Source organism: Perognathus longimembris, chromosome 3, assembly GCF_023159225.1.
Source record: "Perognathus longimembris pacificus isolate PPM17 chromosome 3, ASM2315922v1, whole genome shotgun sequence".
Taxonomy (NCBI): domain Eukaryota; kingdom Metazoa; phylum Chordata; class Mammalia; order Rodentia; family Heteromyidae; genus Perognathus; species Perognathus longimembris.
This window is the reverse complement of record NC_063163.1, coordinates 99,438,054-99,458,368: the sequence shown is the minus strand read 5'-3', so window position 1 is coordinate 99,458,368 and position 20,315 is coordinate 99,438,054. Positions and strand designations below refer to the sequence as shown.

At 39.6% G+C, this 20,315-nt stretch overlaps 1 long non-coding RNA gene across 1 annotated transcript; it reads left to right on the top strand.

The window, feature by feature from the left end:
• The first annotated feature begins 1,551 nt into the window (after positions 1-1,551).
• Positions 1,552-19,983, top strand: LOC125348010. Its single transcript, XR_007210289.1, has 3 exons — positions 1,552-1,698; positions 18,600-18,606; positions 19,973-19,983. It is a non-coding gene; the product is annotated as an uncharacterized LOC125348010 (long non-coding RNA).
• Positions 19,984-20,315: the final 332 nt, after the last annotated feature.

Below are 20,315 nucleotides of genomic sequence, written 5' to 3'. Positions count from 1 at the left end.
TACAAAAAGAGTAATGAAGGAGAAAAAAACCCTCAAAACAAAAACCAAAAGCAAAAAAACAAAAAGTACTTTTTGTTTTCATTTCTTGGAGTTCATTACGATAAACATGTAAACAGTATCCTTAAAAAGAAATTTCTGTTAGTTTCTTGACACTGTAAAGTACGATTACTTTAATGTATTCGCCTTATTTCCAGTGATCTTTTAAAATTAATTTATTAACTGCAATAATGTTTAGATTTGGATTTTCTAGTTGTGCATTGTAAACTTTTGTTTGTCTGTGTTTGTACTTATTTTGAATTGCGTTATGAAATGAAATAAGATGGGAAAAGGAGCAGATAATAGAGAGTCTCCTTATCAACAGCACAGAATGAGAATTTTCAGCAGTTCACTCATAGGCATCATGTCTGCTGTAGGGTGCATTACATTATTATCTCCTATATGGCTAAGAGGTTTGTTTGATTTTATTGTTGGCTGTGGGGCTTGACCTCAGTGCTTGGTGCTGTTCTGGAGCTCTTCTGCTCAAGGATAGTGCTCTACCACTTTGAACCCCAACTGCACTTCTGGTTTTTTGGTGGTTAATTGGAGATAAGTGTCCCATGCACTGTCTTGCCTGGGCTGGCTTTGAACTACAGTCCTCAGATCTCAGCCACCTGCGTAGCTAGGATTACAGGCATTAGCCATTGACCCCTGGAATTAAGAGTTTCTAAATTTTTATTTATGTATTTTTATTTTACATTTGTTTGTTGATTTATTTTATACATTGTGGGGCTTGAACTCAGGACACTGTCTTTGAGCTCTTTTGCGCAAGTCTAGTGCTCTACACCTTTGAGCCACAGTGCCATTTCCAGCTTTTGAGTGGTTAATTTGAGATAAGTCTCACAGGGACATTTTTTTCCTGGGCTGGCTTGGAACCATGATCCTCAGATCTCAGCCTCCTGAGTAGGTAAGATTACAGACATGAGACACTGGGAAATGACTAAAGGTTTTTTTTCCATTGCTTTATTTTGTTTTAATTTATTCTAAGGGCAATGTACAGAGGGGTTACAGTTACATAAGTAAGGTAATGAGTACATTTCTTGTCAAACATTGTTACCCCCTCCATTTCCAACATAGTGTCTTGTGAGTATCTCTGTTGCTTTGGTTCACCCTTTGTCCTTTGTCTCACCATTTTATTCCCCTTTCCTTCCCCAAATCAGGTAAACATATATACAAGACACAGGGTACCAAAATAAAAAAACAGTGACAATGGGGGTAAACTAAAGAGGGGAAAAAGAAATATTCTCACACACTACATTAAAAACAACAACCCCCCCCAAACCCTCTTGTTTCCAAATCTTGTCCATTCCAATTAGCATAATTTTAGATGGTCATATGTACATAACTATTGAGCTATTGGACTATCCTAGACATATACTAATTATTACAAATGAGGAAAACCATGCAGAGCCTAGGTTTCTTTGGGTCTGGCTTATTTCACTTAATACAATTTTTCTAAATCTTTCTATTTCCTTATGAATGGGGCAATGCCATTCTTTCTGGTGGAAGCATAGAATTCCATTGTGTATATATACCACATTTTTTTTTGATCCATTCATCTACTGAGGGGCAACTAGGTTGGTTCCATATCTTAGTTATAGTAAATAATGCTGCAATGAACATAGTTGTGATGGTAAGTTTAGTGTAGCCTTGTTTCTGATTGTAGGTTCCATATCTTAGCTATATAATGTTGCAATGAACATAATTGTGCTGGTAGCTTTAGTGTGGCCTTGTAATCCCAGAAGTGGGATTGCTGGATCATAGGAGAGCATAGGAGAGGAACCTCCACATTGCTTTCCAGAGTGGTTGGACCAGTTTACATTCCCACCAACAGTTTAGTAGAGTTCCCTTCAGGCTATATCCCTACTATTATTTGTTTTCTTTATAATGGCCATTTTAATTGGGGTGAGTTGGAATCTTAAGAGGTTTTTTTAAAAGCAGAACTTTATCTCTGTTTATAGAAGACATTCATCTATGAGGTGGTTTCTTTTTTCCATTGTGGTAGGTTCCTTGTTAGATTTTGATATGTCAAGTGTTCACAAACACAATTGAAAAACAATTGAAAAAATGACTTCTCTAGGGGCTGGGGATATAGCCTAGTGGCAAGAGTGCCTGCCTCGGATACACGAGGCCCTAGGTTCGATTCCCCAGCACCACATATACAGAAAACGGCCAGAAGCGGCGCTGTGGCTCAAGTGGCAGAGTGCTAGCCTTGAGCGGGAAGAAGCCAGGGACAGTGCTCAGGCCCTGAGTCCAAGGCTCAGGACTGGCCAAAAAAAAAAAAATGACTTCTCTTTTTTATCCTTAATTTTTTTTAGTGCTTTTATTAAGACTTGAACTCAGAGCCTCACACTTGTTTCGCTTTCTTGCCTGGCTGACACCACTTGAGCCATGCCTGCAGCCTGGCTTTTGCTTGTGGTTTTTGCAAATAAAATCTCACAGACTTTTCTGCTTAAGCTGACTTCAAACCAGGATTCTACAGATCTCTGCCTGCCTTTTGAGCAGCTAGGGTTATACATACGAGCCACTGGTGCCCAGCTACTTTTCTCTATAGTCTGCAAAAGTCTGTAAGATTGTTCATATTTTCCACAGCTTCAAAGAAAATTACTAGTGATGTCGTCATGATGAAGGGATTTGGGGGGATGGTTTGTGATTATTGATTTAATTACTTTTATTTGCATTATACCATTTAGATTTTCTAGTTTTCCTTCTGTTGTCTTGGTGCGATATGTTTTACAAGAAATTTCACATAACTTCATGCAGATTTTCTTTTCATGGTACTCATGGTTTGGTTCACTTCTTATTTTCTGATGCTTGTGATATCTGTATGTCTCCTTTTCATTTCTGGTGTTGAAAAATTATTTATGTTCTCTGTTTCTACATTTCTTTCCTATATCCAATATTTACATTTATCTTTATAATTTCCTTATCTTTCCTTTCTTAATTTGATTTACTTCCTGTTCTGATGATGAGTATTAAATTGTTAGGTTTCATACTTGCTTGCATATATATGAATTTAAGATGAAAAATCTTCTCAGCATTGGTTCCACTATGTCTCACAATTTTAATGTCATATCTTCATATTTACTGATGTTTGATTATTCTCTGATTTTTTATTTAAATGTTGCATGTTGTTTAGAACTACATCTAAATCTTCCTATAGTTTTTGTTATTGAATTTTAGATTAAGACTTGTGCACCCTCCACCCAATACTGAGCACCAGCCCTGAGGTTTGAGGTCACTCACAGAGAAACTTGTCATTGTCCCTTTCCTTGTTCAACAGTCCTGACATAGTAATTTTGGCTGTGAGGAGAAGCAGGCCATAAAATTGATAGCTCATAATTTCTTCCCTAGGGAGCTGAGCTCACAGAGCAAAGAAACATAAAACCTCAAGGCTTCCTCAGGAACACTGTGGGTTATGGTGAAAGGCAAGTGGAAGGAGTTTGGGCCATTTAAAGAAGACACAGTTTTGACTGTGATCCAATTGGTCAGAAGGATAATAAGACACCTGCAAAGAGACCTCTTGGGCTCAGAACAAATATCAAACATAGACCTCAGAAACTGTACATCCAAAGGAGCTACAATATGATATGGTGAATGTGAAGGGCATCCAGGAGACTGCTGAGAACAACAGAGCCATCAAGTGAGGTAGGAAAACAGAATAAACAATGCAGATATTATTGGTACTTATTTCAGGGACATGTGTTACATTTGATAACTTTGAATCCCTGAGGGATCACATAAGATACTTACCTAGATATTTGGAAAACATTCAGGGTTCAGAAAAAAAGCAAAAACTAATAACCTATAGTCAAGAATCCTATTCTGAATAAAGCCGTCTTTAAAAAATGATAGCAAAATACATTCCAAGACTAACAGTACTTAAGAGACATTGTGTTTAGCAAACTCATCCTACAAGAAATAGTAAAGGGAGTCCTTAAGGCTGGAAGAAAGAGGATGCAAATTTAAATTCACATGCAGAAACAGAGAATTGATGTAGACCATTGTATAATAACATACATACATACAACTAAAAGGACAAATGTGTGTTTCTCTCCTTTCTTCTCATAACTGATTTCAAAAGCAATTGTAAAAAAGTTGTATACAATGTAATGGTGGATCTGTAGCATACAAGAATATACCTTAAATTATATATATATAATATAAAAATATATATAATAGCACAAAGGAGGCAGGTAGAAGCAAGATTTACTGGATTGAGAAAAAAACTGTGGATGGAAATAATATTAACATAATATTGTACAGCTTATAATATTTATGGGTATAATTTTTGTAATAGAAATACCACAAGCCAGGAGCTGGTGGCTCACATTCTAGCTACTTAGGAGGCTGAAATCTGAGGATTTCTGTTCAAAGCCATCCCTGGGCAGAAAGAAGTCCATGGGACTCTTATCTCCAAAAAAACTACTAAGACAGCTGAAAGTGAAGCTGTGGCTCAAGGGGCAGAGTGCTAGTCTTGAGCAAAGAAGCTCAGAAACAGTGTCTACACCCTGAGTTCCTACCCCAGGACCAACACACACACACACACACACACACACACACACACACACACACACACACACACACCCCAAAACAAAAAAGCAGGATGGGGAAAAGTGACCAGAGTTATACAGGGGCAATGTTTTTATATATCATTGGTCTCAAGATTTTATGAATCTTGAGTCTGGTTCCAATAACTTAAAATTACTTGCAAACTCTACATCAGCAAACTATGTAAGCTCAAAAATTAAAGAAACTAAAGTTAGGCTTGGAAATACTCACTGAACCCCAAAGTAAGCAGTAGACATAAGCAGAGTAAGCAGAAGAAGGAGGTGAGAAAAGAGGGGAAAGGATTAGCTATTACTGTGGTTTGAAGGTGACCTCCAAAGTCCTGAGAACATAATCACTAGTGTGGAGGTGATGAGGTGATGTGGGCTTAGCTCTCATGAGAGACTGATGTCATAACCATGGTAGTGGGCTTATCCCATCATTCTTGACTATGTGCACCTGCACATGCTCTCTTGCCTTTCCATTCCTACCACGTGACAACACAATATAAATGCCTTACCAATTGTGGGTCCCTCGATCCTGGATTCCATAGCCTCTGAAGACCTGAAACTGTTCTTTATAAATTACCTAGATAAATTACTTAGTCTCATTTATTCTGTTACAGAAACATAAAGTGGACTAATAAAGACACATAGTAGCCAAAAAGTAAGATGAAAGACATAAATTCAACTTTAGCAGCAGTAATAGTTGTGAAACTGCATAAAAATGATCCAACTATACGTTCTCTACAGGAGGCACAATTTTGATCCAAATGTACAAACAAATTGAAAGTAAAAGGGTGAAATGATATATCATGAAAACAGCAAGTAGATATAAGCCTAAATGCCTATATTTATATCGGGAAAATAGGTATTAAAACAAAAAAATACTTCAGAGACAACGAGGGATAACTTATAATCCTAAGTGAACCAACACATTCATGAAGATATAATGGATATGGACCTAATATGAGCACCAAAATGTTTTGTGAGGGATAAAGAGAATTATAGATAGTTCAAAGACAGTTCAGTAATATTAGTTGGAGACATTAATCCATGACTTTTAGCAATGGTGAATGCAGCTAGATAGAAGTGACCAAAGAAGCAGATAATTCCAACAATACAACAAAACTCACTAGACTCACAAAGATAAATCAAACACTCCACTCAACAGCAATATTTACATTCTTCTTAACTGGACATGCAAAACTCTCCAAGATAGAGTATCAAAGTCTTCAACATATTGTGAAACATTTCAGTTCTGCAAATTATATTCTTCAGCTAAAGTGGAATGAATTAGAATAAAGAAAAGACTTAGGAATTTCATGAATATGCAGAAATTAAATACAATATCCTCAAATCACCAATGAGTTAAAGAACTATCAGAAGAAAACCAGAAAACCCTTGGAGATCATTAAAATGATTTAAAAAAAACAAGACATGCAGCTAAAGCAATGCTTTAGAATGGAAGCTCAAGCTGCATTTGTTTTTTATTAAGAAAGAAGAACCATGGTGTTATGCCAATAGTCCTCAGGAGGGAGAGGTCAAGTGTATCATACTTTGATTTCAGCTGAGGCAAAAAACTCACAAGAACTCACCTCAGCCACTAGCTGGATATAGTGGTATGTGCCTGTCATTCCAGCTGTAAAGGGAAGAATAAATAGGAGCATTACGGTCCAGGCCAGCTTAGACAAAATCCAAGACCCTATTTTAAAAAGAAACAGGAAAAAAAGTTGGAGGCATGGAGGCATAGCTCACGTGGTACAGAACCTGGCTAGCAAGTGAAAACACCTGAGTTCAAATCCGGGCATTAGATAGAGGGATGGGGATGGGGGGGGGGTGGGGCACAGACAGAGCACTCAAACAAAGAACCTAACAACTGGGGAAAAAAGAGGGAGATAAAGATGTAAATAACAAAGACAATCACAAATATTAGGGAGAAGTTAATAACATAGAAAATAGGAAAACAATGAAAAAGGTGAAAAGCCACTACTTAAAAAGTCAACAGAATTGACAAATCTTTATCAAGACTGACAAAGGCCTCCAATTCCTAGAATTAGAAATGAAATGAATCTATGAAAGAAAAAGGATATTTTTAGCAATTGTACACCAAGGCAATAGATAACTTAGAAAAATTCCTAGAAATATGAAATTACTGAAACCAACTCCAGAAGGAATAAGCATTCTGAAAAGACTTAGAACGTGTGAATACATTGAAATAGTAGTAAAATCTAAACATACACAAAAACTTTCATGCGCAGATGACTTCATGCTGAATTCTACAATATGGAATTATTACTGATTTCTCACAATCTCTTCTAGAAATAGAAGAAAATATAACACTTCCCATCTGATGATCTTGGGGCAAAGGCATCAAAGATATTGGGGGAAAAAAAACGAGTCGATTATAAATGTCAAAATAAACATTTTACAGAAAAATATTGAGAAGTTGAATCCAGTTGCACATAAAAAGAGTTATACATTATGACCAGGAAGGATTTATAAAAGCAATGCAGGCAAGGTTACCTTAACATGCTCAAATAAATTAGTATAGCATTTCATATCAGTAGGGTAAAAAAAAACAAAATTAGATAGTAACCTCAACAGATTTTCAAACTATCATATGAAAAAGCTTAGCATCCTTTTATCACAAAAATATTTACTAGACTAGGGATTGAAGGAAAGTTACTTAACTTGGGATTTGTGTACCCAAACCCTCACAGTGGCATTATACTTCATATAAAACTGAATCTGTAGGGTAGTATTAAAGTTGATGGAGTTTTTTTTTTCTGATGCAATTTAAATGTTATAAAATTGATTGGGGTTATGGCTGGACATTATTCTGAGTAAAGGCATTAAATTGCATATTTTGAATGGGTGTGTTGTGTGATATATAAAAGCTGTTAAGTAAAGAAATAGTACCAGGCTTTGCTTCTCAAATTCTTTTCCTTTTTCTACTCTGCATGTGTGTGTGTGTGTGTGTGTGTGTGTGTGTGTGTGTGTGTGTTCAAATGCTTAGACTTGCCCTTTATCTTTTAATTTATCTTTGTCTTTAAAGTTAAAACATGGATAAATATGTGCTTTTATGGTGCTTTTTATAAACTTCTTTGACATTTTTTTGTCAGTTGAAGAGATTATTCCAATTACCATTAATTACTAAAGTACTTTGGTATAATTTATCTTAATTTTTTAGTTATTACAATCATTTTTATTTCATTCCTCCTCTTTCTACCCCTCTTCAGATAAAAAATATTATTTCATTTTGTTTCCACTATTGAAATTGTAGTTATTTTTATATCACTTTTAGTAATAGAAATAAAATTTAATTTAGTTCTGTTATTCTCTCAGCAACAGCTAACAAATTCACAACAGTTTTTACTGCATTTACTGTCTCATTTCCTCTGTCTAATATTTTATTACAGGATTTACTTATTTATATGTGGCAACTCCATAAGTTATTGTAATAATACTTAAACAGTCAAAATTATCTCATATGCCTGCTCTCTCCTCTTTCCTAAATTTAGAGGATTCTTCTTGGGTTATTTTTCATTTTTAAAAACATTTTCTATAGAAAATGTTTAATAGTGATAATTTCTATTTGACAAGCAGAATGTCTTTACTTTTATTTTCTAAAATTATGATAGTTATAGGATAGTTTTTATTTTCAGCTCATTAACTCTGTAATTCTTTTGTCTTTGGGCTTTCATCTTCTTTGAAATTGCTACTCTTTCTCCAGCTGTTGTTCTGTAAGTAATATATATTTCCCTTGCTTAGGGTTGAGCATTCATTATATGTGTGTTTATATATATATATATGTATATGTATATAAAACTTGTGAATTCATAAGCTGTTGCTGAGACAATAACAGAACTAAATTAAAATGCATATAATGTATACATATGTGTATGTATATATAAAAGTATATTATATATGTGTATGTATACCCATTTTTCAATTATTTGTGTAGATGTGGTTTCCTTTATATTTTTCCTATTTATGTTTCACTAAGCTTCCTGACTGTATAGATAGCTATCTTCAATCAGTCTTGTAATGGTCCCTGTCATTAATGCTGTAAATACTGCTTCTTTCTTATTTTCTAATTGCTCTTTTCTGGGATTCCAACTACATCTTTTTAGTGCATTTTTAAGTTTTTAATTCTTAAAAATTATATTGACATCGATCACATTGTACATAGTAAGGGATTTCATCATGACATAGATATACATGCATAAGTTGTACATTGATCATTTTAGCCTGTTTCCTTATTCTGGCTCCTCCCTGCTCCTTTTCCTTCTCTCACAGCTCCATAGTGGTTTCCTTTGACTTTCATAATCTTGGTTGTTTTGTTTCCCCATAACGTCCAAAAATAGGGAAGAATATTCAACCATTGTCTTTGAGGGCACCGGGCCTGATACTCAGTAACTCTCAGAGAGTAGCACTGTGTAGACAAGTACTATGTATTAGCTAAGGGTGGGTTTGGTTAAGTTCCAGCTGTTGGTGTCCGGGCTGCATTCATTGTAGAAGTTTCCTTTCTTGTGTATCAGGAGCCATTACTGGCCTTAAGAAGCTTTGCAACCTGTGGCCTTGGTAGGTTCCCACTTTCTCCACAGCTCCCTACACAACTGACTTATGACCCAAAAGGCAGCAAACATGTAAGCCTAATTATGCCCCCAAATGTATTGGAGAGTAGAGGAAGCAGAGAAATGAGTTCTGCAATAGAGTGGGGGAATCAAGGAAACCATGAGCTCTGACTGCTGATCTCAGCACCTTCCAACACTGCTTAGCGGTTCATCACCCTTTTGAAAAGTTGAGGCTGGGGAAGTGGAGTAATCCATGGATGTGGACTCAGGTCTCTCAGTTCTTCCCAGCTGCAAACCATCTAGAGCTTGGAGGCAGTTCTCAAAGGCTGAGCAAGCCCCTAGCCACAGGCTTCGAGTTTTGTTTCTGCAGTGGTTCTCAGGTGATGGGGCTTGGTCTTTGCCATAGAGGGCAAGGCCACCATGCCACAAACTGCCAGGGGTCTCCAGTGCTTTAACTCTGATGCATGTCGGACTCTTTCCTTTTCCAAATCACTTCTTGTGATTACCCTAGTGTAGCATGTCCCTAGGTTCTTTGAGCTGTGATAATTCTTCATTTTCAGTTTTCTAGAATAGTTCAGTCTCAGATGACAAGCCTTCTCCTAGGCAAGTGCCCGCGGGAGCACTCTGAGATACAAGGAGTGACAAAATGGATTTTGTTCTGCAATGGTGGCCTACCACAAAAGACAGCTCACATCAAATCCCTGCATTGCACTGAAGGCTTTTGAAAACAGTGGGCTTATTCGGCTAGGACTGCCAGTCTCTTTGCCAGGACAATCTGGATTCAATTGTGGCAGAGTTCTTGGCTTCCCATCCTTGTACCCCTAGAAAGCTGGGCTTGGAACTAGGGGTTTCTTTCTCCTGCTCTCCACATAGCCTTTTGCTTATGTGTTGTGTGTTGTGTGTGTGTGTGTGTGTGTGTGTGTGTGTGTGTGTGTTTTATCTCTTCTGTTACCTCCCTTATGGCACTCTTCCTTTCTTTCTTTTTTTTAGAACAGAGTGCCTTCTCTGTTCATCTGACTACCTTCATTCATGGAGCCACAGAGAGAAAGCTTCTACTCCATGATCTGAACTGTTTTTTTTAAAATTTAGAGTGTTTAGTTCAGTTGAAAAGAGTTCTATATTGAAGTATCCATGAGTCAACAAATGTCTTCTTTGGTCCAATCTCATGAGCTCATTCAGTGAATTCTTTATTTTGTTTTACTTGCTTATTGATAAAATGCTTTGTGTATACTAAAGTTTGAATTACGGGCTTTGTGCCTGCTTGGTTACTTGCTTACAGATAGCATTCTACCCCTTAATCTACACCTCTAGCTTGGGGTTTTTAATTGAAGTTGGAATCTTGCAAGACTTCTCTACTTGGACTGGCTTCAAAACATGACCCTTCATGTCTTAGCTTTCTGAATAGGATATAGGTGTGAATCACTGTCACCTGGCTGCAAATACTACATTTTAACATTCTAAACCACATAGCTAGTTGCATTTTTTAGATAGTATTTCTCTGCTGCTTTGCCTTCTCTTTACCCAGTTTGTCTATGATTTCCCTTATTTTCTTTGTATGCTTAGTATGTTACTTAATTTTAGAACTTAACTTCAATAGTTGAAAATCCTGAAAGTCTGAGTGTATGGCTTATCCTGAATTTTCATTGTATGTTGGGTAATGTTTTTCATTGTCTGTCAAACAGTACATCAAAAAGAATCAGTGATTTTCTTCTACTCTTTGATATAGTCTTCTGAAGATAATGTCCTTTCTCCTCTTTGACATTACAAAAAGAGGAGACGACAAACCCAACAGAATAGTAAGAGACATTGATTGCACTTCCCTCTACATTAAGACAGCCTGATGCTCCTATACTTACAGGCATGCTAGAGGGGTGGAAACAGTTCTGGCCAACCTAAGAATGGGCTAAGAAAACAGGGATGTTTCCTGGTAGAGAGGACAACCAAGTTTCACCTTAGTTTGACCTTCCCAAATGTCTATTCTATTCTATTCTATTTAAGCTAGGCCATTCCATTCCATTCCACTCCACTCCACTCTACCCTATTCCATCCCATTCTATTCCATTCTGTTCTATTCTATTTCTTCTTCTATTCTATTTTGACTCTGAGCCATCCCTATCAGCTCAGGTGTGAGCTAGGACCTCAGGTTGCACCAGTGTATTTCTAAAGATATCCTCACAATTTGTAAATGACCATGTTGTTCTTGTTGTTTGTCTCTCAAGGATATGGATTCTGACTTCCTGAAGAGGTGCATGAGCATCCAGTGCTACTCAAGGAGGGCAGAGCTGAGAACAGAGCTGTGGCTACTCAATAGGAATTGTGATACTCCATATCTTTCTGTGTTAGAACAAACACGTATTGTCTATTTTGTCTAGTAGCTCTTTCAGAAGAGATCAAGAAAGAAAACATGTTTTAGACTTCTCAACTGAAGCCAGAAAACCTCTTCCCCACCCCCTACAGTCCAGCTTCTGCTCAGGTGGGAGTTCAGAAGGCCTGTGCTTGCACGGCACATCTGCTCCCTGTAACCTAGCTCACTGTCAGCTTCTCTTTCATCTTCATGTAAGGTACATGATGCATGAGAGGCTGTCAGCCTCCTCACCTCTTGCCCTCTGTGAGACACTGCTTTTCTTTCTACCTCTGAAGGCTTTAGCATGGTCCTATAGCCAGGGTTCTTTGCTAAAGCCTTCAGCTTCAAGCTCTCTCAGGGACACCCACAAAATCCAGAAGACAAGGAGAGAGCTTGACCTTTGACTCCTAACGCACTGGGGGACCTTGAGCCTCCTGCAGAGGGGACCATAACAGCCTCTCTGCCTACTACCAGGATGGAAATGGGGGAGAAGCTTAGGAAATGTGATGTCCTTGCTGTGTTGCTTCGGTGTTCTTCCCAGGCCACTTGATTTGTGGCATATGGTTCTTCTTGAAATAAGAGTGCAGATATATTTAGTTGTGTGGAGGAGGGAAGGGACAGTAGCATCTATTAGTTTCGATCCTTGTTATCTATTTAAATCTCCACCTCTGACCCATTCTGCCAGTCTTCTGGGGAAAAAAAAAACATCACAATACAATTTGACCACTATCTAAAATGTATCTTAACACCATGCTAGTCTTTTCTTCTGTCCACCAACTATGAAAATAATATCTCAGATTCCCCTATATTATGCTGGGCACGTGGAGGGGAGGCAAAGGACTTCTCAGAAGGAGCCTGGAGGCCTTCTGAAGATCAGACAAGCTACACAGTTGGACTTGAAATGCAAAGGGAAGTGGGAGTGGCAGTGGCACTTGGGAACTCACGGCCTTGATGCCATACAGCCACAGGGAGCTTGCTAATATGCCAGAAGAAAAGATGAAAGCACAGATTGAAACACAGCCTTTGCTCAATAAAGGCAGAAGCAGAATCTTTCCTCCATAGTGAATCATTCATAGCCACTGGTGTGTAGGGTTGGGATACAAATTCCCCTTGGGAATTTCTGTACCTACAGGGTGGGAATTGGTATCCTAAGAGCCCCTCTCCCCAGGCATTTTCCTGTGGAGCCATTGCTTTGCAGTCAGTTGGGTGTCTTATTGTACTAGGAGCAATGTATTAAACATGTACACTCTTCTGGGCTCTTTACAGCTTGAAAACTAAGAGCAAGCCAGGCAGGTGGCAGTCTCTGATGCTCATCCTGGCCACCTTCCTGGCTAATCAACTGTCCCATAAAGGGACTGTTAGGAAACATCCCTTGCTCTACTGCAATGATCCAGAGGGGGCTGTGGAGGCAGTAGCAAAGACAGGACAACTGTCTCTTTTTTTTGCAGATTTTCACATAGTCCTCTCCAGATACTCTCCTCATCCTTGAACTAGCTCCATATAAGACATTCTCCTGCAGTGCATCTCAGCCTTGAGGGGATGCAGGCCCAGCAACACACGAGCATCTTCTGGAGGCAGGGTAAGAAGGAGGCAGATGACTGGTTAGCTCTGAGACTAAACACTAGGGCTCTGGCCCTGGTTATGTCTGAAATGGGGAGAAGTAACATCCACCATCCCCATCTCTTTTGGAACTTCTGTATTTTATGAGGAAAGGCATGATGGGATTTAGGTTAGAGGAAAGAATCAAGCTCACTTTTGAGGCAGCATTGGTGGTTTCCCTCCACATTACTTATTGGGCAGCTGTCTATCTTTGATCCAAACTGGGGTAAAGGATCTGGAGTTGAACAGAATGAAAGGAAAAGACTTAGAAATCTAAATTCCAGGAAGAAGATTGAAGTATTTAAACTTCATCCTGTGATATGAAGATAAGAGAGAATGAGAGTGTGTGAGTGTGTGTGAGAATGAATGTTAGTGTGTACGAGCATGAATGTGAGTGGGTGCATACAGGTTTGCGGAGCACATGTGAGGGGTGTGTGCTCTGCACGCATGTGAGTGCAGACAAATATCTGCACCTATTGGAATGTGAGTGCACTGAGTGGAGTGTCTATGAAGGGTGTGTGTATGTATGTGTGTGTGTATGTGTAGTATGTGTGACGGCTTATTTCAGTGTGAGACTAGGCAAATATATATGGGTGTGCACACAAGATAACATACATGTGTTTGTATTGCAGAAGTGGGAAATGCAGAGCTGATGCTCGGATTGGAAACCCATGGTTATTAAACACGATGTTGCACTAGTGAGCTGGACAGTGTCTCTGCTATCACTGGACTGTCACTTGCCTTCTGCCTTGGCAATTGGAGCTTGGTCAGGTAGCAAAAGATGGGCAGGATTCAAAGTGAGAGAGTGGGCCTCTGCTTCAGGCTGTCGGCCACCTTCAGCATGTGCTTTGTGAGGGATCCTGTAAGGCTTAGCATAGGGTCCACAAGGAATCTGCATGGGCCGAGTCAGTGGGAGGAATATAGGCCATATGATCATTGTGTGAGGATCATATGAACATCATGTGAGGGTCAGAAGGAGGTCATGTGAGTGTCTGTGTGAGCATCTGGGGACATGGGGAAAGCTTAGCCAGTCCCTGACTGCAGTAAGCCCACACTGGGAATGGGTTAGGACAATGAACAAGGACAGTCCCACACTGCAGTGATTTTAGTCATATAAGCACAGACAAGGGAGTGGGGAGGAGGCCAGGACAGTGTGTATGGAAACATTTGAATCAGAACTGGGCTTTGAAGAGGAGGGACAGGTAGCCTCAATAGGGAATGGTTGGGAGTGCCCAAATGCCCAGTTCTTAGTCTTGAATATTGACACCACTGGCTGAGGCTAGAGTGTACCCGAAATGAATCCTTGTATATGGCCTTCCAATTGATATCTAAGCAAATGAATAGCTGTCCAAGTACAGGCAGTTGTCATATGATGTGGGTGCTTCTACTAGGATCTCTGAGGGTTCAGCCCTAAAGGGAAATGACTGCAGCTGAGGGTTGGGGCTGGAGACAGCCAGGGGTCCTGAGGCCCTAAGATGGCTCGTTTGCAGATCAGGGAGGAGGCTGCAACTCCAGGGGCAATGGGCCACAAGCAGCTCAAGGAGGGGCATTAAAGAACACCACTGTGAACCGGGTGCCAGAGGCTCACATCTGTTAACTCAGGAGGCTGACACCTGAAGATGGTGGTTCAAAGCCAGCCCAGAACAAACAGTTGTGACTATCTTATCCTTAATTAACTATTAAAAAGCTGGAAGTGGAGCTGTGGCTGAAGGAGTAGGGTGCCAGCCTTGAGCAAAAATGCTCAGGAATAGCAACTTGCCCGGAGTTGAAGCCCCAGTACACACAGGTACACACACACACACACACACACACACACACACACACACACACACACACACACACACACACACCACTGCAGCTTTACCTGTGAGGAGGAAGTAATCCAGGGTGAGGTCATGGCGAAGGTCAGTGGTTTCTCTGCAGAGCTGAGAACATGATTTCAGGGTAAATTTCCTTTCCTGATTGTATTTTATTTCAGAGCCATTAGGATAATATTGCTATTCTTTCCATGTCAGCAATATCACTCCCTGATTTGCATGTTCTGTGAGGGTTCTGCTCTGGAACTGAGACATGTCTGCATCTCTAAGTAGTGTTTGGAAAGTATGGGCATAGAGCCATCTGCCAAGGTCAGGCTGTTGACCCCGATCCCTCCCCTCCACTAGCAGGGCAGGTGTGCTTTCCAGGTCAGGTCTTGAGACTGACCCCACTGGCTCCTGTGTGAGGAAAGGCACACACACACTTCTCTAATGTGCTATCAGATGACCCTGTTGCTAACTGTGCTGTGGTGTTCAGTGAGGCAGAAAACCCATAATTGTCTGTGTCATGTTGAGACCTCCAGGGAAGCTAGGTTGAGAGTAAGGATCCAGGAAGGCCCATGGAAGACAGTGTGGCTCAGGGGAGAAAGTCTGACTTGATTCAAATCTTGTCCCTGCCATGTTGCATGTGACATTGGACAGGAGAATTTGAAGTCTTGGGCTTTGGGTTCCTTATGTGGAGGGTAGCATGAACAGTTTCCACAAGGCTGGGTGCGGGGTGGGGGGGAGGGTAGATACAAGGATCTGGAGGTAAAAAAATGTTCCACATTAGAAAATGTTCTTTGCTGCTCAAGGGAAAGATTTGATGTCCCTTTAAGATGGTAGCCAACACATAGCCTCCAGACCTCTGGATTTGTTACAAGGCCCCAACTTTGTCCAGGCAGCCTAAGGAAAGCTTGAGCCAGGCAGGGGCTACAGGTCCACTCATTTTAGTGGGTGGAACTACTTCTCACCCCAGAGGGCCCAAGGGTCAGCCAAGATTGACCCAAGCCCCAAGGCTCTTACATTGTAGCAAGAGCCTTTCTATCTGTCCAGTCCTCTTCTGCTTCTACCCTGCCATGGGTTCTGAGCCTTAATGTATAGCTTGCATACCAAGCTCTGCTTCAGTGTTTGGTTCCAGATAACACAGTAGGATACAAGCAAGAAAACACTGCAATGCCAACATATACTGTCATACTCAGATGAGTTAGTATAGGCTAAGGATTTTGAGCCAGATCTATGACCTGATATCACTATCATCATTATTATTAGTGATTGCTATTTTATCATTATGTCTTGAATAGAGCCATTTTGTAACGGTTCTACCCAATGGCAACTCTAAGTCCCCTTACCAATCCCAAGTCTGCTAGTCCATGTCTGTCCTTCCTGGTGTATATTTGGAATCATTGGATGTGGAACCTGACATTGCCATTGCTGCATCCTCTTCCTCTTTGTGCAGCTACTGCGCATGAGCACCTACTGAATGCAAGGCTGTACCCCACCAGACCCTGAGCCCCTCTCTGATCATGATAGTGACCCCACAAGGCAAGTATTGTTATCCTCCTTTATAAACAGGGAACCTGGGCTAAGAAAGGTTAAGGGGTTTTCTCACTTCCAAATTCTAGTAGGAGCAAAGCCAGGAGCCAAAGTCTCTACCCCATCCTTTGAAAGCTTCTCAGATACAAACACAGATGCTGATGGTCCCAGGGTGGTGCTGCAGACAACAGAATCTGCACTTCTGCTTTTTGCCAGCACAGCAGGCTTTGGGCTGCTCCACACTGCTTCCTCGGGCTCTGAGTTTTCTTAATGACAAAAGAAAGAAAATGCACAGTCAATAACCAATTTCTCTTCTCATTAAAGTTCCTGCCTGGTCTTCCAAAATTTTCTTGATCTGGGTTTGTAACTCGCCCCATCTCTGAAATGCCCTTGGTTGCACAGGAAGAAGTTGATTGATAGCCTGCTAGGCATTGAGGTCCTTTTGGTCCAGTTGAGTGGAGGCTAGAAGAAGAAGGGCTGACAGCATGTCTGTCTGTGCAGCTGGACAAGTCACCTGAGGGAGGGTCCTTTCTGAGTCATAATGTCTAGGCTCTTAGAGAAGTACATTGGGAATGTTAAATGGGAGCCTAGGGATGATTCAGCATTCATCTCTCAGGTCTTCCACACAGTCAAAATCAAACTTGTGGCCTCTGGCTTGAGAAGGAAAGCCTTGGCCTTCTCTAGTCTCTGTTTATTTTCTGGTGGTGTAGTATTGAGGTTTGACTCAGAGCTCCACCCTTTCCGGGCAGGTGCTCTACCATGGGAACCCCTCTGTCAGCTCTTTCTACATTCATTATTTATTATTATTATTTTTGGGGGGGGAGGGGGAGCAGTCCTGAGGCTTGGACTTGGGGCCTGAGCACTGTCCCTGGCTTCTTTTTGCTCAAAGCTAGCACTCTGCCACTTGAGCCACAGCGTCCCTTCTGGCCGTTTTCTATATATGTGGTGCTGGGGAATTGAACCCAGGGCCTCATGTATATGAGGCAAGCACTCTTGCCACTAGGCCATATCCCCAGCCCTACATTCATTATTTTTGAGATAGGCTCTTAGTTTATTTCCAAGCTGGGCTGGACCACATTTGTGATCTCCTGATTGTGCTTTCTATCATGCTTAGGATGACACGTGAGCACCATCACATCTAGCCATTGGCTGAGAAGGAGACTTATGAGCTTTTCAGAGGATTGTCCTTGAGCCTTAACCCATCAGATCTCAACTTCCCAAGTAGCTAGGGTTCCTACTGTCATCAAGTTCTGTTTTGATGGGATATACTAGGCACATGCTTTGGGAAATGGACATCTTTTTGTCTAGGGAAGTGTAATTATTCCTATAACTTTACTCTCTATAGATTTATTCAGTCACTTAAAATATAAGTAGAACCAGGTAACAATTTTTATTTATTTTTCTTTCATTTAGTAAAATTTTGGATTATATTGTGTTGTGGCATTTATTGATACTTTGATTTTCTTCATTACCAAATAGTATTCCTAGGGCCAATTTTCCTGGGATTTTAATTTTTAAAGGAATATCTAATTTAAAAGTAACTGTAGATTTATTGATTTGTGTAGATATTGCAAGATACTACAAAGGAAACAATCTCCCATTATCAACATTTTATTAGTCTGATGTATTTGTTAAAGGTAACATATCAATACTGATATATTACCATTAAATAAAATTCAAGTTTGACTTAAATTTCCTTAGTTTTTATCTAAAATATCTTTTGTGTTCCAGAATTCCATATAGGGCACCACATAATTTGTAGTCATCATGTCTACTTAGGTTTCTCTGGGCTGTGATAGATGCTCATACTTCTCTTAGTTTTGATAACTGCTTTGGAATTTATTGCCAGGGTAAGGTAGAATTAAGCAGATTTCTACAATGCAGTCACTCATTTTTTTCTTACCCTTTTTCTGACTATACTCTTTAGAGGAAAGATTTTTCTACACAGCTAACAGTTGAGGAGTAGTAGGGAGTTATTGTCTCCCTCTCCAAGGGTAGAATAGAATGTAATTATTTGAAATTATTTCCATGAAATATTTGCCTCTTCCCTCACTTATTTGCTCAACACTTTGCAGATATTAAAGTGCTGTCAAGTTCCCGAGGTTTTAACAAGTTTATCAAATGATATAGTCATATATAAAATAATTTCTCTGTCCCTAAAGAGTCTTGGGGTTTCACCTAAGGATGGTCTCATAGGAACTTATTTTACTTCTATAATCCAGTACTAATTATTTTGTTACTTAAATTATTGTAGCTTTTTCTATTTGAGGAATCTTTCAGTTGTCTCCTGTACACATGTCCTTGTCATGTTCATTTTGTGTGTGTTGAGGGGTGAGTACGTTGAGCACTAGCCATTTCTGTTATGAGTCCTAGTTCCTTTAATTGGAGAATGGAATTAAGGCAGAGTAGCTATAGGAAAAGAATGCTGAAACTGTCCTCATGCTCCTAGTCATATCCTAGGAGACACTAAGGAGTTCTATCTCTTCCTTTAGTTCCTTCCATTGCTACTTTTCCTTGGGGTCACTAGGGGACAATTTGCAGTTAGGACTTTAGCTAGATACAGAAAAACTTCATACTAGTTCTAAACAAATGGAGGCAACTGTACAGTGGAACCCCTTGAATCTGACCTTTGCACAACAAACTTCTACTTAAGGCTTCCCACAGATGCACTGCATCTCATATGCACATATACTTAAAACATGGGATGGCAACCTTGTACATATGCAGATACCTTGCAAAGATCTGCCAAGCTGTGATTTCCCTAAGATCATTTCCCTAAGATCAGCCAATTTCCATTACCATGAATTTCTCCCATTTGCTAAATCCTAGAAAGCTGAAATTCACAACAACATGTTTGTCCTTGGAAGAACAGGGTACCCTCTTTCTTCCCTTTGTGACTTTACATTTATGTGTGCATCTTCATTTAATCCTTGGTTGTAGATATAAAGAGTCTGTGATCTTCACCTCTGTGACTACCCACTGGCAACAGAATTAGATACCAAAGTCTAAGTACAAGATATGTTCATTGCTACTGGGATGTCAATCACACACAACACACACACACACACACACACACACACACACACACACACACACACACACACACCCCATTTAACAGTAAAGAGAGAAAAACCCCTATCAAAAAATGGGTGAAACTTTATACAACTGTTTCACAAGATGTAGGAATAGGAATAAGCAAAAAAAAAGTCAGAGCCAACATCATTATTTGTTTGTAACAAATTATGTAACAAAAAAGAAAATTAACTCTAAACAATTAGAATTACTAACATAAATAACATCTGAGGTTATAAACATGATGAAGTATATAATGATAGTGAAAATTTTCATAAGTAGCTGAAGAAATGTGACATGAAACATTCATTTTAGTAAATATATTTAACATCTTTTGATAAAGTCAAGAATGTGTGACCAAGCCATCTACTCCTATTTACCAAGGGAAATTTGAAAATATGTGTTCACAAAGGGAATTGTGCAACAGTATTTACAAAGGCCATTTTCCTAACAGTTAAGACGTAGAAAAGGCCCAAATATTCTTCAATTGAAGAATGAGAATAACCAAATTGCAACATGCTTATATAACAGAATATTACTGAACAGTAAAAAGAATAAACTAATGGTAATTGAAAAACATGGCTGAATCTCAAGGGAAATTATTATGAATGAAATACAGGCAAGCCAGATATAAGAGACTTTGGTTAGCCTATAACCCTAGCTACTCAGAAGGCTGAGATCTGATGGTTGAGTTTTGAAGCCAACCAAGACAGAAAAATCCCTGAAACTGTTTTTATTTGTGTACTAGTCCCCTGGGGCTTGAACTTGGGGACTGGAAGCTGTTCCTGAGCTTTTTGATTAATGCTAG